This window comes from Arvicanthis niloticus, chromosome 11, assembly GCF_011762505.2.
Source record: "Arvicanthis niloticus isolate mArvNil1 chromosome 11, mArvNil1.pat.X, whole genome shotgun sequence".
In the NCBI taxonomy this organism is placed as follows: Eukaryota; Metazoa; Chordata; class Mammalia; order Rodentia; family Muridae; genus Arvicanthis; species Arvicanthis niloticus.
Window position 1 is genome coordinate 57,593,001 of NC_047668.1, and position 25,758 is coordinate 57,618,758.

A 25,758-nucleotide genomic window follows, 5' to 3' on the forward strand; every position below is an offset into this window, starting at 1 on the left:
CTCTCAATTACCATAGGTGGAGAAACCAAGATATTCCACGACAAAACCAAATTTACACACTATCTTTCCGCAAACCCAGCACTACAAAGGATAATAGCGGGAAAGCTCCAATACAAGGAGGGAAATTATGCCCTAGAAAGAGCAAGAAAGTAACCCTCTTCCAACAAACCCAAAAGAAGATAGCCACAGAACTATAACTGCATTATTAGTGAAGATTTGTGTAGATAGGCCCAGATAATATTTTATCTTCTATCCTAAAACCTATGATAAATTGTTGGTTCTCTTTTCAATGACCTCTGACAAATTGTTTTATAACCTCCTGAATGTGCTCTGAGTATAAGTCTGGTTATTTGTTTACGAACAATTAACTGATGTCATCTGTGAGACTGACAAGATTCTTATTACAGTTTTTGACTATCAGAAAAAGGCCTAGTAACAGCCTCGTTATAAAAGAGCTTAATAATCATGGATATAATTTTAAAAATTTTTAGATCACCATAAAGATTTAAAAAGTCATCTATTATATAACATCACCACAAGATAGTACATTTTTTATAGATCTATGTTTAATAATAATAGCCTGAGACAACAATTTGACATCTTTAGAGAGTATATAGGTCAAGTTACAAAATTTGTTTTAAGTGTCCTCAATTTTTTCATAATAGTGTTAATACTTGAGGACTTACACCTAATCAATTATCATAAGTGGATGTTACTCATTTTTTATTTAAAAAATAAAATATGTATATGTGATTTAACACCTTTTCAGGCTTTCTAGTTACAATTACTTTAACAAGAGAAACAATTAAAAATATAGTTTTATAGTCTCTTAGTATCTTTTATGCTTGTTGTTCCATATCAGATTAAGATAAACAAAACTGTTACAGAGAGGGAGAGAGGGGGGGAGGGGGAGGGGGAGGGGGAGGGGGAAGGGGAGGGGGAGGGGAAGAGAGGGAGAGGAGAGATGGTACAAGAATTGGTTTTCAACCCCTTCATGATTGTCAACCCTACTTCCTTCCATTTTTGGGACTGACAATTGGGTTACTTCTGCTTATTTCTTTTGGTCCCTGGGCCTTAAATAGGCTGACTAACTTAGTGAAACAACAGATAATTTTGACAGCAAAACCTATTCAGATACATTATCGTAAGTTAGCTATGGAAGACCACGAGACTCAAGACGAGGTTGTTACTCTATCCAGGGTGTTCCCAAAACTCATCTCCACTCAACCTAAAAGAGGGGGGACTTCTGCCCCTAGACCAAGCAGAGAGGGGCCACCCAGAACCCCTCTGACTGGTGATCTAAATTATTGCTTAGGCTGCGAGGCTAAGTACTGCAAAGGAATATAAAATTTAAAAAAATATATATCTTTCTTGGTACCCTGAGGGACAAGCTTGACTGCATAGGGGTTGCTGTCAAAAGTATCCCCTCTCCAGGAATAAGACATCGGGATGGTATGGCTCTCACGCCCCACTGAACAACGACAGGAGGTCAGGAGCCATTACAAGGTCCCCTTTAATTACTGGAGGTCAGGCCTCTATCCTCACCTTTGCAAGACTGAAATTGCCACAGTCCTTCTATACTTGGAGAAGGGAGGAGATGTCAGGGGCAGCCCTGCTTATACACTGAAGGCCTAAAATCAGCCATAGGCCTAAGTCAGCCTGCTAACACAAAGCCTTGGTCTCTGTGGAAAAACACTGAAACAGATAGCTATAAGATATTGTAAACGGGCAGCTTTGGTGGAAATTTACCAGTCTGGATAAGAACTAATAGCCATAGACCTTGTGGATAGGTAACCTTGGTGGACAGTACCAGCTTAGATAAGAAACAAGTGATTCATAGACAGAGTCATAGTGACCTGTTCCCTGAACCTTCACACAGCCAATACTCTGTTATGGAAGGTATCTGTACTCCCCTGAACACCTATTCTCCTGCATCATCCCCTTCCCCACATCCTGCTTGTTTGTGTTTATAACCCCTGTGTGAAAAAGTAAAAATTACGGTTTGATTAAAAAAATAAAAAAATAAAAAAAGAAAGTTTATAATCCAGTTGAAATACGAGATATAAACATGGAAAGAGCTATGTAACAACACAGGAAATGAATAAAAATACAAAATTTGAAGAGAAGAGGAGTGAGTGTGATAGGAAATAAGTGCTCTTAGTTCAGAGGGGATAACTTGGAATTGTCCAAACTGTCCTAGATAAAACACACCAGAACAAGCTGACGAGACAGAGAGGAGATAGGGCTCCAATGGCTATAGAGAAAAAAAAAACATCAGATGTCTTAAGAGGAAAAAAGAAGGAACAGCAAAGCAACAGAATAAAATCAAAGCCAGGCTCACAGCCAGGTATATAAGAACTTAATTTACAGTAATGGTGACATCACAAAGCAAGGTAGAATAATAAACTATTTAGTGTGTAGTATTGGGAAAAAAATGAAAGATGCATACCAAATAAGAGATGAAGGACTCAAGATGAGTAAGAGTGCAGTTACATTATTAACAGAAGAAAGTGAAGGCCAAGGAGCACTTGGGAAAGGAAGACGCTCCTTCAAACAAACTTTTAAGAACAGAAACCGCAAAGCAAAGATTATCATTATGATTATATTAAGTGAGCATGGTGGCCAGGCCCATAACCTCAGCACCAGGCAGGCTCAGGCAGAAGGGTAGGGATTCAAGGCCTGCCTGAGCCAAAGAGACCCTGTGTTTAAACATACAAGCAAACTTGTTCAGTAACTACACAATAAAACTATGGTTGTGATGTCTAAAAATTATTTAAAACACACATACACAGGAAGAACTAGTTAGTACAAATGAACAGGTCACATAAATCACCTCATTAGAAACACCAAACACACAAACAGGCAGTTCAATGAAAAGAAACCCACAAAATAGCAGACACACAAAAAATCCTTTTAAATCAGACAACAGGAAATGGAAGCCACAAGTTTCCATCTTAAATCCGCTCAAGTGGCAAGGAACAAAAACCAAGATAATAGCAAAGGCTCGCAGGAGTGTGGGCCAGCCTCAGGGAGCAGCAAGAGCTTCAAAAGAAGAGCCAGGCCGGAGGGAGTGCAGAGCACAGCACACAGAGCCAGCCAGTACCTCCAGCTAACCCGTCTATTCTTCAGAAGCACCCATAGAAAGTTCTCAGCGCATAAAAGAACTAATAAGGGTGTTCATGTGCTGATGGGTGTGGGGGATAGAGGCTACTTGGATGGACATCCATCTTTAGCAGCTTAAGTAAATGAGACATGTAGAAAGGGCATACCAGAGAGAAGCCAGGGAAATGAATATATGCTTTTAAAAACAAAATGCCATCAAGAAAAAGAAGGGATCACAATCCTATTTGTGTAAGTAAATTAAAAAAAAAAAAAAATACAGGACCATATAGCCAAACATGAAGTTTACAAGAACACAAGCAAGATAAATACTTATTTAGTAGAAAGATTTGCATATGGAAGATGAAAGAAACAATATAGGAAAAGGGTGTATCAGGAAAAAACTACACAAGTGGCCACACCTATGCCAGTGAAGGTGAAGCTCCAGAAACTCTGTCCCCTGAAACTGAGGTAGTAACTTATTACTAGTATTCTTTTTTTATTGGACATTTTATTTACATTTCAGATATTATCCCCTTACCTTATACTCCCCAGTCCAGGAACCCCCTATCCCATTCCCCCTCCTCCTGCTTCTATGAGGATGTGCCCCCACCTACCCCCCCACTCCCACTTCCCCACCCTCGAATTCCCCCACACTCGGTGTCTAACCTTCATGGGACCAAAGATCTCCTCTCCCACCTATGCCTGACACTGTCATCCTCCCTACATATACAGCTGGAGCCATGGGTCCCTCCCTATGTGCTCCCAGGCTGGTGGTTTAGACCCTGGGAAGCTCTGGTTGGTTGGTATTGTTGCTCTTCTCATGAGGCCACAAACCCTTTCAGCTCCTTCAGTCTTCTCTCTAACTCCTCCACTGGGAACCCCTTGATCAGTTCAATGGTTAGCTGTGAGCATCTGCCTCTAAATATGTCAGACTCTGGCAGACCTCTAGGGAGACAGCTATATCAGGCTCCTGTCAGCATGCACTTCCTGACATCCACATCAGTGTCTACCTTTGGTGACTGCACATGGGATGGATACCCAGGTGGAATGGTCTCCAGATGGCCCCTCCTTCAGTTTCTGTCCCACACTTTGTCTCCATATTTGCTCCCTTGAGTATTTTGTTACTCCTTCTAGGAAGGACTAAGCACCCACACTTTGTCTTCCTTCTTTATGAGCTTCATGTGGTGGTCTTGGCTATTTCGAGCTTCTGGGCTAATATCCAATTATCAGTGAGTGAATACCATGTGTGTTTTTTTGTGATTGGATTACCTCACTCAGGATGATATTTTCTAGTTCCATCCATTTACCTAAGAATTTCTCAAATTCATTGTTTTTAATAGCTGAGTAATATTCCATTGTGCAAATATACCACATTTTTTGTATCCATTCCTTTGTTGAAGGACATCTGGGTTCTTTCCAGCTTCTGGCTGCTATGAACATAGTGGATCATGTGTCCTTGTTATATGTTGGAGTATCTTCTGGGTATATGCCCAGGTATGGTATAACTTCATGGTATTGGTACAGAGACAGGCAGGAAGATCAATGGAATAGAACTGAAGATCCAGAAATGAACCCACATACCTATGGTCACTTGATCTTTGACAAATGAGCTAAAACTGTCTAGTGGATAAAGGACAGCATTTTCAACAAATGGTGCTGGTTCAACTGGAGGTCAACATGTAGAAGAATGCAAATTGATCCGTACTTATCTCCTTGTACAAAGCTCAAGTCCAAGTGAATAAAAGACCTTCATATAAAACCAGATACACTGAAACTAATAGAAGAGAAGGTGGGAAAGACCCTCGAATACCTAGGCACAGGGGAAAAGTTCCTGAACAGAACACCAATGGCTTATGCTCTAAGATCAAAAATTGACAAATGGGACCTCATAAAATTGCAAAGCTTCTGTAAGGCAAAGGACACTGTCAATAGGATAAAACGGCAACCAACAGATTGGGAAAAGATCTTTACCAATCCTACATTCGATAGAGGGCTAATATCTAATAAATACAAAGAACTCAAGAAGTTAGACTCTAGAGAACCAAATAACCCTATTAAAAATGGGGTACAGAACTAAACAAAGAATTCTCAACTGAGGAAACTTGAATGTCCGAGAAGCACCTAAAGAAATGTTCAACATCCTTAGTGATCGGGGAAATGCAAATCAAAACAACCCTGAGATTCTACCTCACACCAGTCAGTATAGCTAAGATCAAAAACTCAGGTGACAGTAGATGCTGGCGAGGATGTGAAGAAAGAGGAACACTCCTCCATTGTTGGTGGGACTGCAAACTGGTACAACCACTCTGGAAATCAGTCTAGCAGTTCCTCAGAAAACTGGACATAGCATTACCCGAGGACCCAGCTATTACTAGTTAAGAGAAACAGAGAAGACAGGAAGAAAGAAAGAAGTTCATATTAGACATCATTTGACTTTGTGAAACAGTATCTAAAATAAATATTCAATGCACTTAATGGAGACACAGGGAAGATCAGACAGGAGGAAACAGTGAGGGCAGAAGTTTAGCCAGAAGACAATGAGTCACCAAGGGAGGTATATATACTCTCAAGCAGCCATTAAGAAGAGCAGCTTAGGTGGTGCTCACAGCTGTGAGGAATGGTTTTTACACAGAAGACCAGAAAAGGAAAGAAAGCCAAAGCAGCCCAGAAGGCTAACCAGAGAACACAAGTGTCAGAAATGGAAGACAATGGAAAACATGTAAAATGTGCAAGAACCCTAGGCCAAAGCCTTGCTCGAAGGCCTCTGCCTGTACTTTCCAGGGTGTAACTATTCTAATTATTTTGAGGGTGAGCTGGGGCAGCCTTAGCTTCCTCCATGAGAGCATCGGAAGTCCACTGGTTAGTGTTTTCAGTTAATTTTCCTTTTGTGGGTGATCAGTCAGAACTCAAGATGTGGGGAGAGTAAAACGTAAACTTGATATTGGTTACTTTTCAAAACCAGAGGAAGGTAAACTGGGGCCCTTTGAGGACCATGAGGATTAAGCTCTTCATTTGTCTACCAGACACTGGTTCACTTGGGCCTCGGTCCACTGCTACTGCCTCTGAATCTTCCTTTACAAGAGCAGCTGAAGGCTGCAGGGGGGATGGAAACACGCTTTATTCTTAGAATGGGTAATTGTGTTCTTGATGAGGAAAATAGCTTTCTGGATTCTTTTAAATTAATTCTGCAAGTCTGAAATTAGCTTACATATCTATTTTATATATTTGAATACATATTAAGCACTAAAGCAATTTCTAAAAATAGCAGTAAGAGAAAAAAAAACCCAGAGAAATTAACCAAAAACACAGCATGCAAATTAGTGTGTCTTAGAATACATCTGCATATACTGTCTGCAGTAGTATATTTTACAAAGAGAATTAAAGCCATGAAATTAACATTTTAATGAAACAGACACACTTTTGACGTCAAGACTATTCATTGACAGCTGCATGCAGGCGGCCCAGTGAGATGAAATGGAGTTTATACCTTCAACTAGTCTAAGCTAGAGCAATTTGGAAATTATGATTGAATTTCAATTAGAAAATACTGCTGTGTACAAACATGGTTAGGCTAGTAAGGAGTCTTTTCGAACCTTGGCACTATAAATGTTTAATTTAAAACATTCACATGCACCCTGATTTTTTTTTTTCCTAAAACACTGTCTTCAAACCCAGAGGAATGAATTTGGAAACACTTCAGGCTTTATCTGAACAGCTCCTTTAACTGTTAGAGGTCCATGTGTAAGGTGAGAGCCAAATAGTGAGGTCCTTGGAAGGGACCAGGAACCTTCCACCTTCGGGGACACTGCAAGGACACAGGGCAGGCAGCCAGCACTTGGGGAAGAACCCTTCTTCTCACCTGAGGGAGCTGCACACTTCAGTCTGCCTCTCATGTCCTGGCTCCTACTCTTTGGTTTGTCTAATAGGTGTGTGATGTTCTTCAGCTGGCTGAGACCAGGTCAGTAAGGCACAGCCCAGGGGTCACTTGTACCTGTGCCTGAGAAGCTTGTGCACTACGAATATTTTTTTTTCTTTTACTTTTTCTTTGAATTGATAAATTTCTCAGAATATTAGGAGACATGAAGGGTCTATGAAATTCAAGTTTCATAAAGATCCATTCCTTTATTCTCAATAGCACAGTTACACGGCTGTAAAAGCAAGCACCTGCCTGCACAGTCTAAAATGTTTACTCATTGGCTCTTCACAAAAAAGACTTGAGAGCAGCTGTCTCCTTTTTAGCCTTTTCTCTGAAGCCACTGCTCTCCAGAGCACAGAGATTACAGGTTGTTTGGATCCCTGTCTGACCCTGTCCCTTCCAGGATGCCGAAGCATAGAGGAGGAGGTTGAAAAGTCATATTATAGTGACCCAGAAAGGACAATCACTTCCTAGCTAACCAGAAAGCCCCCTGGCACATGTGCTTCTGCTATTCCAGGGAGGAGAAAAGACCCACATCCCTTCATGGTCCTAACAGAGCTCAAGCCCAATTCTTTGCACATTAAATAGCTATGGACACACTCACAGCAGACTTGAACGGCACTTATACTTCTTTTCTGTCCCACTAATAATTTTTCAGAAGGTAAACTTAACCTCACTTTTCTTTTTGCCAATTTTTTTAGAGCCCTATCAAGTGTTCATACCCAAATGATATGCTAAAGACACAGTTCTCGCTGGGCGGTGGTGGCGCACGCCTTTAATCCCAGCACTTGGGAGGCAGAGGCAGGCAGATTTCTGAGTTCAAGGCCAGCCTGGTCTACACAGTGAGTTCCAGGACAGCCAGGGCTACACAGAGAAACCCTGTCTCGAAAACAAAACAAAACAAAAAAAAAAAATCAAAGATACAAATCTCTTTTCATTAATTCAAACATCAGCTAGCTTATCAGTTTCATCTTGGGGAAATTCTTCTTGGAGCCTTCCACTCTCTACTGAATCAGGACCAGAGCTAGGCACCTGTTATCTTGGCTTTTTCCTGTCTCCAGCCTGAGGACTGCTCCCTGTAAGATATTCTTGCTCTCTGGTGAGCCTCTTCGCTGTCCCCTTCATTCCTCTGTGAGACTACACATCTCACTAAGAAAGATCAAGGATTATAATAAACCTAGGGTAGCTTGAATGCTTAACTGCTGCTTCCTCCCAACTTGCTGGAGAATCTGGCTCTGTTCATGATGAACCCACTTTCTTAGAAATTAAAGGACTCTCACTTTTTCTGCTAGTAGTACCTGGAGCATTCTGACACCTCCCTAATGCCTGCTTTTCTAGACACCTGCTATTTCTCCTGCACAGAAGCTATGAGCTTTGCTGCTGGAGCATTGCACTTCTCATGGACTTCGTTCATTTATCATGCCTCTACCTACAAGCTTTTACCCTTAATTCTTGATACTTTACTGTTTATGATAAACGGCAAAACTAAAGCACTCAGGGGCCATTTTAAGTATTTACTCTGGACAAGGATTGTTTCCTACCAAACTTTCCTCAATATTTTGGGTTGTATATTAATGGTAACTTTCTTAAGCATTATTTGTTTCACTGAATGCTAGGTCTCCATTCTCCTTTCCAGAGGAAATCGTAAAAGCCTGCTCTAAAGATGCGGAGGAAGCATGGAACTAGTGCCTTCAAAGCCAACGATGTAATCTGGTTTCACCAGCTGAGAGACAGCTCTACAGTTCTTACTCATGCAGCCCATCTCTCTCTAAAATTTACAATCTGTCAATTTGAAATCAAAAGTTGAGAAGCTGGAATTGGATCTTGCAGCCAGAGGTGTGTTCAGAAAACAACATGCAGGGACCAAAGTAGTACTTTAGAAGAGTAGCCCAGGTAGAAAGTATGATGCTTACACTTGCCAGTCTCAGAGTCACACCTCTCTTTTATAGTTGCAAAGTCAGAGCTGAGGCCAAATGCACGTGATACACAGGAAAACACACACTGGGAAGATATGTCTGTCTCCTCACATTTCCTCAGTCTGTGAAATACTCTTACTGGAATGAGGTGTAGAGACAATGACTGTGGAGAAGGGTTAAGACGCAGAACAGCTCTAGGTGTGTTCAGGGACAAGAGAGAGGTGGCCTCAACTTCAAGCTGCTTTACTCAAAGACAGAGTCACAACAGAATTTCTCAAAGCCCTATCTCATACATTGCAATTCTCTGTAGACCAGCAATCTGACACAGAATGAATGAACATAATTCTCCCGAGGAATCTGCTTATAACTTGCTGGTGAGGTCCATTAACACAACAGCCAAAGGTGCTTTAACAGCTCAGCTACCAACATAAGCTTTCTTAAAGCGGCTTCCTCGCCCATCTGTTGCTTGTCAGCAAAAAGCTACAGGCTCACCAGAGGAGACCTACCTGCTAGGGTGGATCACCTAAATTCTTTTGAAGCAAAAGCTAAGTAGTAGAAGGGGAAAACCAGGCAGTTCTTTTTTTTTTTCTTTTTTCTTTTTTTTTTTTTTTGTGGGTGCAGCGAACATTTATTGATGGTATTTCAGAGAGTAGGGAGGGCTCCCTAGGCCCCTCCTGTTGTTATGGGGGTCTGGGAAGGGAATTATGAGGAGATGCTCAGTGTTGGGGACGGACTCCTCAGCAACCGAGGGCCTCTCTCTTGCTCTCAGTGTCCTTGCTGGGGTGGGTGGTCCAGGGTTTCTTACTCCTTGGAGGCCATGTAGGCCATGAGGTCCACGACCCTGTTGCTGTAGCCGTATTCATTGTCATACCAGGAAATGAGCTTTACAAAGTTGTCATTGAGAGCAATGCCAGCCCCAGCATCAAAGGTGGAAGAGTGGGAGTTGCTGTTGAAGTCACAGGAGACAACCTGGTCCTCAGTGTAGCCCAGGATGCCCTTCAGTGGGCCCTCAGATGCCTGCTTCACCACCTTCTTGATATCATCATACTTGGCAGGTTTCTCTAAGCAGCATGTCAGATCCACAACGGACACATTGGAGGTAGGAACACGGAAGGCCATGCCAGTGAGCTTCCCGTTCAGCTCTTGGATGACCTTGTCCACAGCCTTGGCAGCACCAGTGGATGCAGGGATGATGTTCTGGGCAGCCCCACGGCCATCACGCCACAGCTTTCCAGAGGGGCCATCCACAGTCTTCTGAGTGGCAGTGATGGCATGGACTGTGGTCATGAGCCCTTCCACGATGCCAAAGTTGTCATGGATAACCTTGGCCAGGGGGGCTAAGCAGTTGGTGATGCAGGATGCATTGCTGACAATCTTGAGCGACTTGTCGTATTTCTCATGGTTCACACCCATCACGAACATGGGGGCATCAGCAGAAGGGGCAGAGATGATGACCCTTTTGGCCCCACCCTTCAAGTGGGCCCAGCCTTCTCCATGGTGGTGAAGACTCAGTGGTGAAGACGCCAGTGGAGCATCAGCATCACCCCATTTGATGTTAGCGGGATCTCTCTCCTGGAAGATGGTGATGGGCTTCCCATTGATGACAAGCTTCCCATTCTCAGCCTTGACTGTGCCGTTGAACTTGCCATGGGTGGAGTCATACTGGAACATGTAGACCATGTAGTTGAGGTCAATGAAGGGGTCGTGATGGCAACAATCTCCACTTTGCCAGATGCAGAGCAGAAGGCAGCCCTGGTAACCAGGCGCCCAATATGGCCAAATCCGTTCACACCAACCTTCACCATTTTGTCTACGGGATGAGGCTGGCACTGCACAAGAAGATTCGAAGATCTCCGGAACAGGGAGGAGCAGAGAGCCGGCAGTTCATTTTTTACTTAGTAAGGGAAGTTCCTTTAATTTGTTTAGAGATGTATTTTTTACATTTCATGTCTGTGTTTGTGTAGAAGTGTGCTGCATGTGTGGGGTGGCCCTGGATCTGCTAGGGCTGCACTTTGAGTTTGTCAGTCCACAGAAGGGAGCGAGGTCCTCTCTATGAAGAACTTCTCTTAAAGAGCTGAGTCATCTAACCAGCACTCTGGATGTTCCTTAAATTACCCATTCCAGCCCTTATTACCTACATAAATCCTAGTAGACCAATCCGGAGTTATTTCCAAATCTCAACTAGTCTCAACTATGTACTATTCTTTTTAAGTTTAGAAGCATGTATAGTTTAACAATCATTTTATACTATATGCATGACTATAACATACTTGAATTCAGCATTTATATCATTTTATTGGTATATCTCTGGCACTGTTTTAAAAACAAAAGAAATATTGCCAAATAACTTGAATGCTTTTGTTAAATGCATTGTCTTCTATATCTGCTAACCTGGAGGTTGGGTTTCGCACTAGCAACTGGCAAAGGATTTGTGCTGAACTACTCATGTTCTATGACACAAGTATCTGTTGGTACAGTTAACCTCCATCCCCAAGATGGAGTCAATCTACAGTCTTTACCTTAATGGTTACTGACCAAAGGAGACAATAAACTGGAAAAGTCAATGTTTTGCTTTGGTTGTCTCACCACCTCAACAATGATGTTCTCTCTGAGCAACTTGGTGTTGAAAAGCAGCCCAGAAATATTACAACAGCTCTCAGCATGTAGCAAAATAGTTGGAAAGTGACAGTATGCCACATTTTGACATAGCACCCCCAAATTTAGGCTCTCTTTTAGGAAAGAATACAGACCTATCATTTGAAAAGCCCTTCATCTAAACCTTACCTTGATGTGAATAAACTCAACATATATTAATATATCTATTAAGTTCAGTAAAAGCTCAAAGTAGCTGGGCACCGAAGGATGCTGGTAAGGAAGAAGGAGAAAGGTGCACTGTACTGGAAACCAGAGGAAATGTTCGACCTAGGAAGACACATAACCCATCCAGAAGGCACTAAGGACCAACACTGAGCAGAAAATAAGACTTAAGTTTAGTGCTTGGCACATAACTGCATAAAACCATGCAAAAACATTGCAGCATACATGCAGAGGGCTCACGAGGAGCTACTCCTAGCTCAGGAGCTACTGGCAGCTAATGGCTGTTATTTTTCTCAGGAAGTATAGCTGCTGCCAAGTTCCCTCTGCACACACAGGAAACACTAAAAGGACTTGATGGGCTATAAGAGGAAAGAGGACATAAAGGAGAGGGGGCATGTATATTCTCAGTTCCGTGTGTGTGTGTGTGTGTGTGTGTGTGTGTGTGTGTGTGTAGATACATGCAATGCATCGTAATCATATGGTCCTCAACCCTCATCCCCAAACCCCAACAGCAGAGTAACTCTTACTCCTAAACAAGACACACTAGCCTGTTCTTTAGTTTCATCTCCTATAAACTAGATTTTCCAGTGTTGGGAGTTTTTAGAAAATAACCATGAGATAAACTTGACAGATGCTTTATAATAAAGCATTAATTAGATTAATTTATCTATAAATAGATAAAAGGCTCCATGAGCCCTAAGATGTTGCATCTGGCTTTAGGAGGTTAACATGGCTAACTGAGAAGAGGAGGAGCTATGCTCCATTTCACACCCCTTAGCTCTCTCACTAAACGAAACTGCAGTGGTAGGCTGAAAGTAACAAGAGACTTAAAAGACGGATAAACAGATGGCCCTTGTTACTTGTAATAAATGCAATGACTAATGTATCTAAACAAATGCTATTAAAATACATGGAATGGACTATACAATCTTTCCTAAGTTTTATTTACTCTGCTGGGTAAACTCCCCCTTCATAAAAGAAATAATATACTTCAGCTCAGTTCTAGAAACAGTATAATTAGTTTTAAATTGAGAAAGTCACATTAATAGAACTTTGTATTACATTAATATAATTAAGATAGGAAAAAGAAAATCCTCTTTTATTATTTTTCAGAATTCCGTCCTGTTCTTACTGTTCCATCCCTGTCTTTGTAAGGCACATGCTAGATAGAATATGGGGACTAGAGAGAAAACTAGAGTAGACAGTATTCACTTGTCCACCTTTATAGAGTGCTTAGACCATGCTATTCCCAGTGGCAAGATCTGGGATCATAAAGATAGACAATAGCCCTCGTACCATTAATGGTGTGGTTGGAGAAATCACCTTGTAGACCAGACAAGTCTTGAACTTGTGATCTTCTTGGTTCAGTCTAAATGCAACTACCAGAACAGACTGAAAGAAACTGTCAGAAGAAAATCATGCGCCAAACTCAGAGTATAAGGACTACAGATATTCACAGACCACGTGGGGCATGTACAACAAAGTCAAGATAGCATGGTGCATCTTTAATTGTTTTTGTCTGCCTATCGATAGCCTGTAAGCCGTATGATAGCCAGTGAGACAGCACTGTGTATCTTTTTTTAAATCTACGTATTTTCATACATGTGTATGTGATACTGGAGCTTAAACTCAGGACCTTGAACAACAACAGAAAATTACCTCCTCTAGCAGGTAATTTTCAACATGCTACATAGACCATGTTGTTTTTAACATCTGTAGAGAGTGGTAAGCAAAGAATTAAAGAAGCCTGCTATCCTACAGAACATGGTAAAAATAGTTCCAAAAGTCCTCTCATTTGTTTCTACTAGGGGGTACAAAATAAACAATCACTACTTAGCTGGGCAGTGATGGCACTTGCCTTTATCCCAGCACTTAGGAGCCAGATTCCGGCAGATATCTGAGTTCAAGGCCAGCCTGGTCTACAAAGCAAGTTCCAGGACAGCCAGGGCTATACAGTGAAACCCTGTCTTAAGAAACAAATAAACAAACAAACATTGACAGCAAAACGAACAAACAAGAACACTTCTTCCTCTCAACTTCAGTCTCAGAGCTCAGCAGCTGGAAACAGGTAAGCAGGAATAACCATGGTGGATGCTGTATTTAGGAATGACTATAATATGGTCCAGGCACTGAGCTAACCTCTTCACACAGCTGCCACAATCTTGAAAATCGTGAGGCAAATATCTTCATTTTACAGACTCAAAGAGGGCCTTTAAGTAACCTGATCATCAGTTTTTCAATAGCCATAGTATTTATATTTTTAAGTTAAGTTGTGGAAACGGGTCCTTAAATTGTTCTAAAAATACATTTAATTCATTTATTTTTATTTTGTTTGGCAGAGGAGGTGCCATAGAACAAGTGTAGAAGTCAGAGAACAACTTGCAAGCTTGGTTCAGTCCTTTCCACTATATGAATCCCAGGCATTGACCTGGGGTCCTCACAGTGGCAAGTGCCTTTACCTGCTAAGCCAGCAGCCAGCCCATCGGACTGTTTGACCACGCCCTAAACTATGAGAGTAGCATTCATGTATCTGCTGATTGACAAATGCAAAACAAATTACATGTCAGTTATCCACACTGCTTATAAGATGGAGGACTGAAGAGCAGGGAAGGTTTTAAAACACTAAACACTATTACTGTCAAGATTCTAAGTGGATTTCACATGTATCCTCTCAATAAGCAACAGGAACCATACTCACCCTGGCTGGTGGTTGTATGCTGGCTTATTAGCACTTACCTTTTAAAACTATGCTATATGGCACCTTTAATTGTCTAAGTGTTTTGCATATGTGATCAACCACCATCAGTCACCTGTGTGCTTTACTTACTGAGCTTTGAACAGTGAGACACCAGATGATATGTCAAGTTTCCATCCCAAAGTAAATGCTTTCTGCTTTTGCATCCCACTCCTCCAGGTAAGAGCCTGTCTCATCTCTCCTGGAATATTATTAGGCTCAATTTCACGCATGAGTGGGGAATAATTAGGTCTCCTGCCTCTCGGTAGGGCAAGTCAAACCTTTTATTCTATTTCACTCAACACTTTAAACGCACAGTGATTTCCCTGTGACACCCACACAAGTACTTTCAGTGAAGGAATAATGAAACTACCAGCTTTACTCTGACATTAAAAGAAACCCATTAAAAATGCTGGTTAAGAGTATTTTAAGGTCAATGATAGAAGTTTAAACCAAGTATCTTTTGAAAAACTTTAAGTGATAATTTCAAGTTACATCTTCACCCACAAATATGCTGAATCATACGTTTATGTGGGGTGAAGTATGCAAAAAAGAAATCCAGATTACAGAAATGGCTTAGCAGTTAAAAGCATTTGCTGCTCTTGCACACGGTGTGAGTTCAGTTTCCAGCACCTATGTGGCTGCTCACGACTACCTGTAACTCTAGTACAAGGGCTCCAACGTCCTCTTCTGGACTCTGCAGGCTACTGCACATGTGTTACATATAAACTCATGTAGGTACAAGTACATACATGTAGTAAGAATTTTGGTTTCTTTAAAAACTCAGTTATATTATATGAGTATGTTTTTGTTTTAATCCCAGGTGTAGGATATGAGGCTGCTTCAGTTTGTCCACAGTCATTAACTATGATTATCTTGTACCCTAGGAGGGAAGTAATTTTTGCAAGCTACAGACAGTTTAATTCTGGGGACTTTGGAGAGGATATAAATGGGAGGGCCCCCAGAGGGCCTGTGATGGCTGCTGGTTGCTGGTTTGCTATTGCTGCATTTCTGGATATTCTGACAATGATGAAGATTGGACGTGCCTCCAGGTACCTGATACCCCTAAAAAGGTCTACGTTCCCCCTTCCCTCTAGTCTTCTCTCCTACCTAGTGTTGTGGAGTTGGAAGGGGTTAGGGTGGAACAGGGTTAGACAGTAGGCAGGGGTAGCTAAACAAATACTCCAACATGTACACATAAAAATAGAAATAACAATTAAAATTAACTCAAACAGCTTCAGGCAAAGCTGGTTCCAAAAGTCCTCTCAAGATAAACTATGAGAGTAGAAGGATTATTTAAGTAAATCCAGTGTGCCAGCAAAACTACATGAAGGCTAATGTTCTCTGGCTCATGGGAAATTGTAACTGCCATTTTTCTTTCAAAGCAAGTAATTTCCTAAAGTAAAACTTAAAGTAGTCATCTAAATGTAAAAGTAGTATGAATCACACCTTAGCTTCTATGTTGTATTCCCAGGGAGCCTTTACACATGGGTGAAGGGCAAGGAGGATGTTGACCCATCACTAAGCATCCGTCAAAGGCAGGAGACAAGACTAAAAAGAAAAATGTTAAGCATAGAGGGAGTAACTATGAAATTTCTGAATGAAGTCCACCCTCACTGGACACAGCAGCAACACTTGCGATTCGCACTTGGCAGACAGACTAAGGTGGGCAACACTGCGCTCCAGCTTGGACTATAAAGCCCAGCTCAAAGTAAATATAAGCTTGTACAAATAGTTACACTTCCCTGTGCTCTGCTTCACAGAGATAACCCAGACACAATTATGAATCAAAGCTACCTGTTTGGGCATACATTTTTGTAAAAGACACCTGGACTATTTGGAGGTGATTATTCTAACTTAATGGTTCAAGGTACTCAATGTTTATCTCACTGTTCTTTCAGTCATCCTGAGATGCTTTAGCTCAGGCATTTAACACAGAGTTTAAGAGTAAATATCTATTGCTTCCATCAACCAAATATCTGTTACAGTTACAAGATTTACTTTGGCAGTAATCTGGGCAGTTTGGGGAGTTTTCTCCAACAGAGTCAAAGCCAATGCAGTTCTAAAGAAGGAAGGCCACTGTTAGGTTCAGGGTTCTATCTCAGCCACATGTGCTCTACTCAGGGCAATGTGGTCAGGTTGCTGAGGATCCTGGTAAGGGTACAGTTGAAAGGATGGAATACAAAATACAAGTGGGATGGGAAACAGGAATGAACGAAAATAATATATACACATACATATATATTTTAAATTCACGTGGATAAATCAGAGGTGGTGTAAAAAAAAATACCGTAACATGGTGAATGGTGGTTTGAGTGAGGATAGCCCCCATACGGCTCATGTATCTGAGTGTTGGTTCCCATTGATGGACTGCTTGGGAAGGATTAGAAGGTATGGTGGTGTTGGAATAGCTGTATCACTCGAGTTTCAAAAGCCCACACCAGGCCTAGTATAATTTCTCTCCTCTGTTCTCTTTCCCTCTCTCTTGGCTGAGTCATAGTGTCTCTTCACAGCAATAGAACAGTAACCACAATTAACTAATTAATTAGTTAATATATCTCTCTGGCTTATAGGCATTATGACATCAGTATCATTTAGAGGAGCCAGTGTACATGCTGCATATGAACTAAGTGGCTACAACAGTGTGTAAAGATAAATAGTGGACTGCATTACTGCAAGAGTATTGCTAATGGCTAAGAACAATGAGATAAATTCTGAATACCTTACACCATTATGTTAAGATAATCACCTACAAATATACTTCACTCTGTTGGGCAAGGGATGTTATCTATCTGTATACAATAATATTTTCCAAGTTGATATTCAAGGGTTATTCACCTAGTAAAGAATTCTCTGACAAACTTCCTAGTGCTCTTTCATGCAATTTGGTTGTAGTAGGTTTGTTATTTTCAGTCAGTTTTATTAAACAAGTTAGCACTGCTGCCCTACATGTGCAGCTGGGGTGGGTACATATGTAATAATAATAAGAAAAGCATTGAGGTGATAGCAGAGTTGAAGAGGGACCCATGATTCTTGTCCCAAAGGTCTTCAGATAGAATAGTTAACAGGTACATAACTTGAGTGGCTCAGCTGCTGAAGACTAGAAGTAACTCCACAACAGCAGCTAAAGCACTACAGGAGCTAATGAGGAAAGTCCTCAAGAGCTAAATGGGGCTGCAGATGTGGCTCTGTGGGGAAAAGTACCCACAGAAAAAAGACAGAGACTGCAGTACACATCTGTAATCCCAGCACTCCTACAGGGATAGAGATATGGGAAGTGGAGACAGGAGAATTGCCTAGCACCTTTGTGGGCCAGCTATCCTAGAGAATATAGCACAGAAATAGAAACAAGAGCAGCCCTACCTCAACAAGGCAGAAAAGGAAAGGACAGACAGACAGACAGACACAGACACACACATACACACACACACACCATATTTTAAAAAAAGGAAAATTAAGCAGAAATTCCATTTGATCAAGAAACTTTGCTCCTAGATTTACAATGGAATCTTAAGTCACAATAACAAGAGACACCTCTGTGTTCATGTTTATGGAGGCACCATTCATAATAACCAAATTGTGGGGTCTATCTAGGTACCCATCAATGAGTAAAAAAAAAAAGTCATCAATCAATCAAATTTTATCACACCCCAAAAAGAATGAATTATGTCATCTATAAAAAAATTGTATGAAACTAAAGGCTATTATATTTAAAACAAACCAGATCCAGAAAGACAAATATTGTATCATAGGTTTCTCTTACATGTAGAGAGTCTCTCTCTCTCTCTCTCTCTCTCTCTCTCTCTCTCTCTCTCTCTCTGCGTGCGTGTGTGTGTGTGTGTGTGTGGGAGGGAGGGAGGGAGGGAGAGAGAGAGAGAGAGAGAGAGAGAGAGAGAGAGAGAGAAAGGGAGGTAGGAGAGGAGAGGATAATGGGGGTGCTATGGTTGAATGTCATGCTGAAGGAGGCTAGGGAGATTGCTCAGTGGATGAGTGCTTGCTGTATAAGCATAAAGATCTGAGTTCAAACCTCAAGACCTACATATAAAGTCAGTCACAATGGCACAAGTGCCTACAAAAACACTATGCTCTCCAAGCCATCTTTAATGCAGTTTTGCTTCTAGTTACCTGAGCCCTTTTCTCTTCATCAGCAAGCTCCCTTACACATACCTCCACTTACCCTGTTTCACTACACTCAGCTCTGGCTTCTGGTACTTCAGTCCTATGCAACTTAATCTCTAAGATCACCAAAAATATGGTTATTGTTGTACTAAAAGGATTCTTTCAGAACTTTATGCCCCAGGGTATTTCTGGCTCCTAGAAACCAGTTATCTGAGAAGTAACATACAGAAAGCATACCCATCGTTTGTGTGTACCCAGTGTTACAATCAGGCTCATTACTGTTGATAAGACTGATTTAGATCAAATCAATGTTTACAGATAAAAAATATGACCATTTATAGAAAAGACAAGTTTTTTTTTATTTCCATCTATTTTGTAAAGAGGTAAATAACACATTTCTTCAGTGACTCTTGTCTAGCATCTTTGGAATCAAGATGAATCCTACTCTACTACTCTCTGTCATCACAGCTCTGTAAAGACCTCACTTGTGGCTCAAAGATGTAAACATCATGAGGTATAATTACTTTTACTGGGTCTCCTTTAAATGGAACATAATTACTGCAGAAATCTGAAAACAAGGCACTATTTTGGGATAATGATGAAGATGACAAACCCAAAAACAAGTAGTTAATGCCTAGAATAGTAAGAAGGGGAATCTAGCCACCCGCCCTGAGTATCTACAGTCATAGACTAGTAAGAAGGGGAATCTAGCCACCCGCCCTGAGTATCTACAGTCATAGACTAGTAAGAAGGACAATCTACTCACCAGTCCTGAGAATCTACAGTCAGAGCTGCTACCTTTACAAATGGTATGGTTTCATTTTCCTTTAATCTTCTGTTTTGCTGGAAGTTAAACTTCATGACAACTAAGGCTACTTTGATAACTTAGCTCCTTTGACTCTTTAATGTTAAAGATCAACCCTGGGCTCCAGCCAGGCCAGGTCTCTACACAATATCTCTAACAGAGCAACTATGCCCTTCCAAATTTTTCATTCAAACCATCAGAACCCAATTTAACTTCTAATTCTAATTTTATCTCTTACTCTGTTTGTAATAATGGTCCTTCTCTACTCAGTAATACTATGTATGCCTGTGTGTTAAGATGTGTAGACGCATTGGGTGCACATGCACATAACCATGTGTAGTGTCAAGGCCTGTGTTTTCCTCAATCAGTTTTAGCTCCAATTTTTAAAGACAGGGTGTCTTGCTGAGCCTTCACACTCATTAACGGACACATTAATGTTTGACAGGCTGGACACAAGGCCCAGAGATTCTGTCTCTGCTTCCCGGGTGCTTGTGCCATGGTACTCAGTGTTTTATGTGGCTGCTAGGGAACCAAGCTCAGGTCCTTGTGTTTGTACCACTGGATCATACATTGTACTTTACACACTGATCACACCATGGTACTCTGTACCACTGGATCATTCATCATACTTTACACACTGATCACACCATGGTACTTTGTACTACTGGATCATACACTGTTCTTTACACACTGATTACACCACAGCACTTTACACATTGATCACATCATAGCATTTTACACACTGATCACACCATAGCACTCTGTACTATTGGATTATACACTTTCTAAATGTGTTCATCACAAATTCTTATGCAGATGCTGTCACCAGCATACTTTGATCATGTGACCCTAATCTAACTACAAGACAGAGGCCTTGAAGGGAAGACATACTATTATTCATTAAAATTAAACACAAAATTATATATTTACAAACACATTTTGTTAGAATATTTACATATTCTACATATACACATCTTCAATCCATACAAATAAAAAGATTGCATACCCAGACAAGCTTTCCATAACAGGTTTCTTTTAATCTACTCATCTTTCAAAGCAAAGCCAAAGTCCCAGTGTTTCCTAATTTCTTCAGATCTTGCTACTGTCCATCCCTGAAGTATTATAATGAGCCTCCATTAAAAATAACACAGAAGTCACTATAATACACCTGAATTTAAAAAGAACCCTAATAACAGAATAAAAATGCTTTTTACAGATAAGAAAGGTTTTTAATTTCTTAAAAAATTTGTTTAAATTGTATGTACGCATGTACATATGTGTATGTACACAGGTTCATGGAAGACAGAGGAGTCTTAAATTTAACATTATAAAGCCTACTGTGGACTTTAAGACACTCTATGAAGACATGCAATCTTATAACTCTGAAAAAACATTAAATCCTTTTTAAGCACATGAATTATAGATTCAGTATAATTTCCAGTAACTCACAACAGGAACAGCAAGCCACTCCTGTGCAGTGTGCTGTGTGCCATGGTTGGGCTGCTAGGTCTTCTGTAATGACATCTAAAAACAATCTACAAATGCAGAAGAAGTTCAGAGGCCAGGTATACCAACTGTAACAGACTGGGAAAATGGAATAAAGCTCATGGCCACTGTAAATCATGAAGACCTGATGCAGTGAGGAAAGCAGGAAGAACCCGATGCACTGATTGAGGAACGTCAGTGCTAAGGCTTATGTCTGACCCAGTCCTTCTTTAACTTTTTTAACTTATTTGAGATGGTTAGCCTGTGAGTTAAGAGCCTACAGCAAATTCATGGCTTTGAGTTTATTGTTAGGGTGTTTTCTATATTTTCTTTAGAAATAGCTGAGAGGAGTTAACAGACAATGGTCCAGATTGCCTTACATAAATAGTTGGTTTTCAAAACATCAGAAATCCAGAATTGACGTTACAAACATTTCTGTATTAATGTTCATTTTGATTAGAGACCTGTTTGTTCCTGACAGCTTCCTGTCTTGGATTCTAAGAAGAAATTGAGCATCTTTGGAGTTATTCCAATTGTGGTGACTCAGCCACTAGGCAAGAATTGCCTCTTTCCATCTACAGACAATTCACTGTCCAGAAAAGGACACACTTGCAGAATAGTCGACTGATTATATCTGCCAAGACAGAGTAATCAGCCCTTAATAATTCTGTATCACTAAGGTCTGTCAGATGATCCTGGGCCAGAAGGCTGAAGATTGGATGTTCCAACGTTCTGTAGTATAGGGACTGTCCAGGTGTCCAGCGGTCTCTATAAATTGGCTACGTTTTAGAAGCTATGCTTTGTGCTTCCCATAATTTCTGTTAACTCAGTCATTCTGGATTTCTGATGGGGTTGAAAACTTATAGTCTCGTAGCCAATCTTGGCTATTTACTTTGAGAGAAAAGATTTGAGAGGATGGTTTTCAGCTGACATTCATTCTAAAGCCAAGAAAAAAAAAAAAAAAACAGGTTCAGAACTAAGTGTTTTATTTAGGAGAGATGACAGAGGTTCTGCTTAGTCTACAAAATGATGGACTGGGTATTAGGTCTATCTTGCACCTTACTGACATAAATTGGTATAGTTATGTTCTAAATGTATTTTGAGAGAAAGGTTTTATTTTAACAGGAAGGGTGATATGTAGGAGGAGCTAAGGTGGGAGGAGTAAGGAGAGAAGGAGGAGAAGGAGAGGTGGAGCTAGGTGATGAGAGAGAAAGAGAGAGGGGGACCAGACATGGAGGCAGATGTTCACATGTCTCCGCCAGTCAAAGATAGTTGATATATCTAGGTTGGGTATTAAGTTACACTTCTGATTGATATTGAGCATTACCAAATTTATAAAGCCATTGGTTAACATTAAAAAAAATTGTATAAAAGCAAAAAGGAGAAGGGGGAATAGGATAGGGGTTTTCTAGGGAGGGGAAATGGGGAAAGGGGATGGCATCTGAAATGTAAATAAAATATCCAATAAAAAATTATAAATAAAAAAATAACACAATACTTCAGATTTTAAAGTTAAGAAATTTGGTAGTGCTGTCACATTGTCAAAGGCTAGTTGTTTAAAAGTATTATAACCATATAATACAGATTTTAAATATGATAAACGAATCATAAGAAATTACAAATATTTATGTATTTGTGAGAGAAAATTATTTCAGTCCCTGTAACAAGAAATCACCCTGAGCAGAGACCACGTTCATGGTAAAAGACAAAAAGGAATCACACGTAAAAGCTCTTGTAAGAATTTCCTATATTAGAATGGCGATATAGAAATAGAATCAATTCCTATTGTATAATATAAATAAGATAGCCTAAGCAGAATGCAAGGGAATAATTTATACATTTGGTGTTGTTTTTATATGTACACACTACTATCAAGACTGGAAAGTGCTTTAGTATTACTTTATAATACTGCAAATCTTGAACTTTTTTAATGCATATGATCTAAAAATGAATGTAGAAGAGTATTTTTAATACGAATAAATAAAATCTACAAAGCCAAAAGAGCTAAAAGAGATAAGCTGCAACCTTCATTAAAGAAGGAAAGGAAGGAAGGGAGGGAGGGAGGGAGGGAGGGAGGGAGGGAGGGAAAGAGAGACACACATCCAGATTGACAGCAAACAAGATAAACCCCTTTTTTGGACAAACCCAAAAAAGCAACACAGCAATCAAGTTATATACAAAACAAAAAGGCAGCCATATGCTCCTATTAAAATAAATTCTCTGATTTAAGAGTTCAGAGAATTTATTATATTCAGGCCAAAATTTGGCCTTTGCTAAGAACAAACTTTCATGTAAAAAAAGAAGCTCAAGAATCTTGTTACACACACACACACACACACACACACACACACACACACACCACACCCTCACCTGCAGCCCTCCCATAAGTCTTGTTCCAGCAATATCTTATGGCCGTTTCCGTGCAGCTGGCATATGCTAGGTTCCGATACACCCTCTACTTTCTTTTCTCTTGCCTTCAGAGGGAGAACAGGGAGAACATGCCAGTGCATGTAACAATACTTTTATAGTCAGTACACACCCCAACAAGTCGGCACACAAAGAAAGGCAGCACTGCAAATTTTACTTACAGATGTTTCTTCTTCCACAATTCTGAATTTTAAAATAAACATTTCGTAAGTGTCAGTAATCAGCGATTTCTAGAGTAATAGCCTTAACAGACACAAAAGGAGTAAAATACATCAAGTATAAAATGTTCACTCATTTCTAACAATGGTAACGCTGTAATAACAAACATTCTGAGGACTTTTGTTGTTGCTATAAATCAACAGACTTTATATTAGGCCCTCCTTCCATTAGAGTCGGCATTCTTGATATCTGGCTGGTAGTTGAAAAACAGTGTCTGATCAAGGACAAACATTTTTCTCCTACTGGAGGCTAATGTTACAGAGCGACACAAAACTGTCCAACTGTCCCTCAGGACTAAAACTCACTGTTAGAAATTCTAACACTGGAAACATTAAGAACCACATTTTAAATGTACAATGCACTCTTGTTTGAATTAACTTTGTGTAATAGAGTGCCAAGTGTAATGAATACAAACAATGAAGATTTTTAAAGCACATTTCTATATAGATTTGTATAATCAAATTCAAGTTCATGTTTCTACACTTCTCTTCTAAGTATATTCACAACGGAAAGGGGAATCACTCTTTTATCCTGTAGTAGAGGAAAAACAAACAAAGGCAGGAACATGTCTGAAACAGTAGTTATCTTCTGTTCCAGCTCAGGTGGCCCTGCAGATCACAGTACATCTCACTTCACCACAGAAAAGTCCTGTTGTATGAGTGTCTGTTGGGGTTTAAGCTCCAGAATAAAGGTAGTAGTGGTGCTGCAGTTGGCTTGTGAGGGAGAGCTCTGCTCTGGTGTCCTGGCAGGCATGGCAGCCGCTCTTTATTAAAGAGCAGTGTTCTACTAGACAGAGAGCAGAAACTGGAAGAAACTCGGGGAAGTTCCTTAGGAAAAGAACAAAAAATTACAAATGAAAGTGAAGAACTGTAAAGTTTAATATGGACAGAAGTAACCAGAGGTAAAGTGCAAAAGTAAAAGGTGTAACGGAGAACGGCCAAGCAAGTCAGGGTCTGGCTCACTTCATGATGGGGCATTACGGCCACCTTCCTCCATGTCCGTTGTTTCCCACTGGTGGCTCAATAGTTAAGAGCACTGGCTGTTCTTTCTAATTGTAGCGCCCACACAGTGGCTCACAACCATTTGTAACTCCAGTTCTAGGGGATCTGATGCCCTCTACTGGCCTCCACAGGCATTATTCAAGACAATGCACTAACACTGTTTTCTAAACTCTACAGTTCTCAAGCAAATAGGTGTCCAAGAACATTTTCTGAATAAACACATATATGATTGTCTTAGAGTGGTATTTTACTGAAGGCTTCGTTATAGCAGTGTCTGGAGTGAATTACAAAAAAGACATGAGAGCAGGTGAGTCAGAGGCAAGAACAGAGAAAGGGAGAAGCAATAGTGTCCAACACCAACAAGGCACAGAGGACAGGTAGAATGTGGGCGTGTCTATAAGAGAGGGTCCCAAAACATTCTCAGTGGAACTGAAGATCAAATAAAGATACAGAGTTTTTCAAAAGCCTTGAGAAAACTTACACACATTGGTAATTAGGCTAAGGAAACTGACCATAAGAAGCTAATCATGTGGTATTATTTGTAATGATAGCAAAACCGGAATCTAGTTCAACAGTAGTCTGATAGAGCAGAGGGTATAGCATATACTAGCACATTAGAAACATGCTACAAACTATTTATTGTAACTTTAAAAATTATTATAAGACAAGATATGACTGGGTCCTAATGCTTGCTATATGCATATACTGAAGCAGAAAGAGCAAGACTATCCCTTGGGGCAAATACTTAAGGCTATGCTGACTTTTTTCTTCTTTATAACTAATTTCCTACTTGTGATAATAAATGTGCTTTATAAATATAATAAAAATGCCTTTTTAATAGAAGGAGATTCTATCCTATAAACATAAAGTTATGATGCATATATGAGACTTAATGGCTAAAACAAGGGAAAAAATGGAACCTCAATTGGAAGAATGGGTACTTCCAATATGAAGTGGGGTGTAGCTCCAACTGCTTATACTCTAGAAAAAATACAAAGCAAATGCACAAGAACACTCAAGGTACCCAAGTAAATAATGCAGTAATTCCAAAAAGAACCTAGTGTATAGTATACCAGGCATAACTGGTGTTAAATTTTAAGGTAAGAATGTTATACACACACATACACACACACACACACACACACACACCACATTCAAGGAACTCAGGATAAAATATCTGGTTAAGGAGGTTGCAAGGAACAATTTTTGTAATATTT

The 25,758-nt window shown here is 40.3% G+C and overlaps 1 protein-coding gene and 1 pseudogene across 3 annotated transcripts in view; both read right to left on the minus strand.

The window, feature by feature from the left end:
- The window catches only part of Lclat1 (lysocardiolipin acyltransferase 1), a 118,006-nt gene that overhangs the window by 19,916 nt on the left and 72,332 nt on the right, over positions 1–25,758 (minus strand). The gene's annotated exons all lie outside the window — the stretch shown is intronic.
- On the minus strand, positions 9,708–10,655 carry LOC117717192 (glyceraldehyde-3-phosphate dehydrogenase pseudogene; annotated as a pseudogene).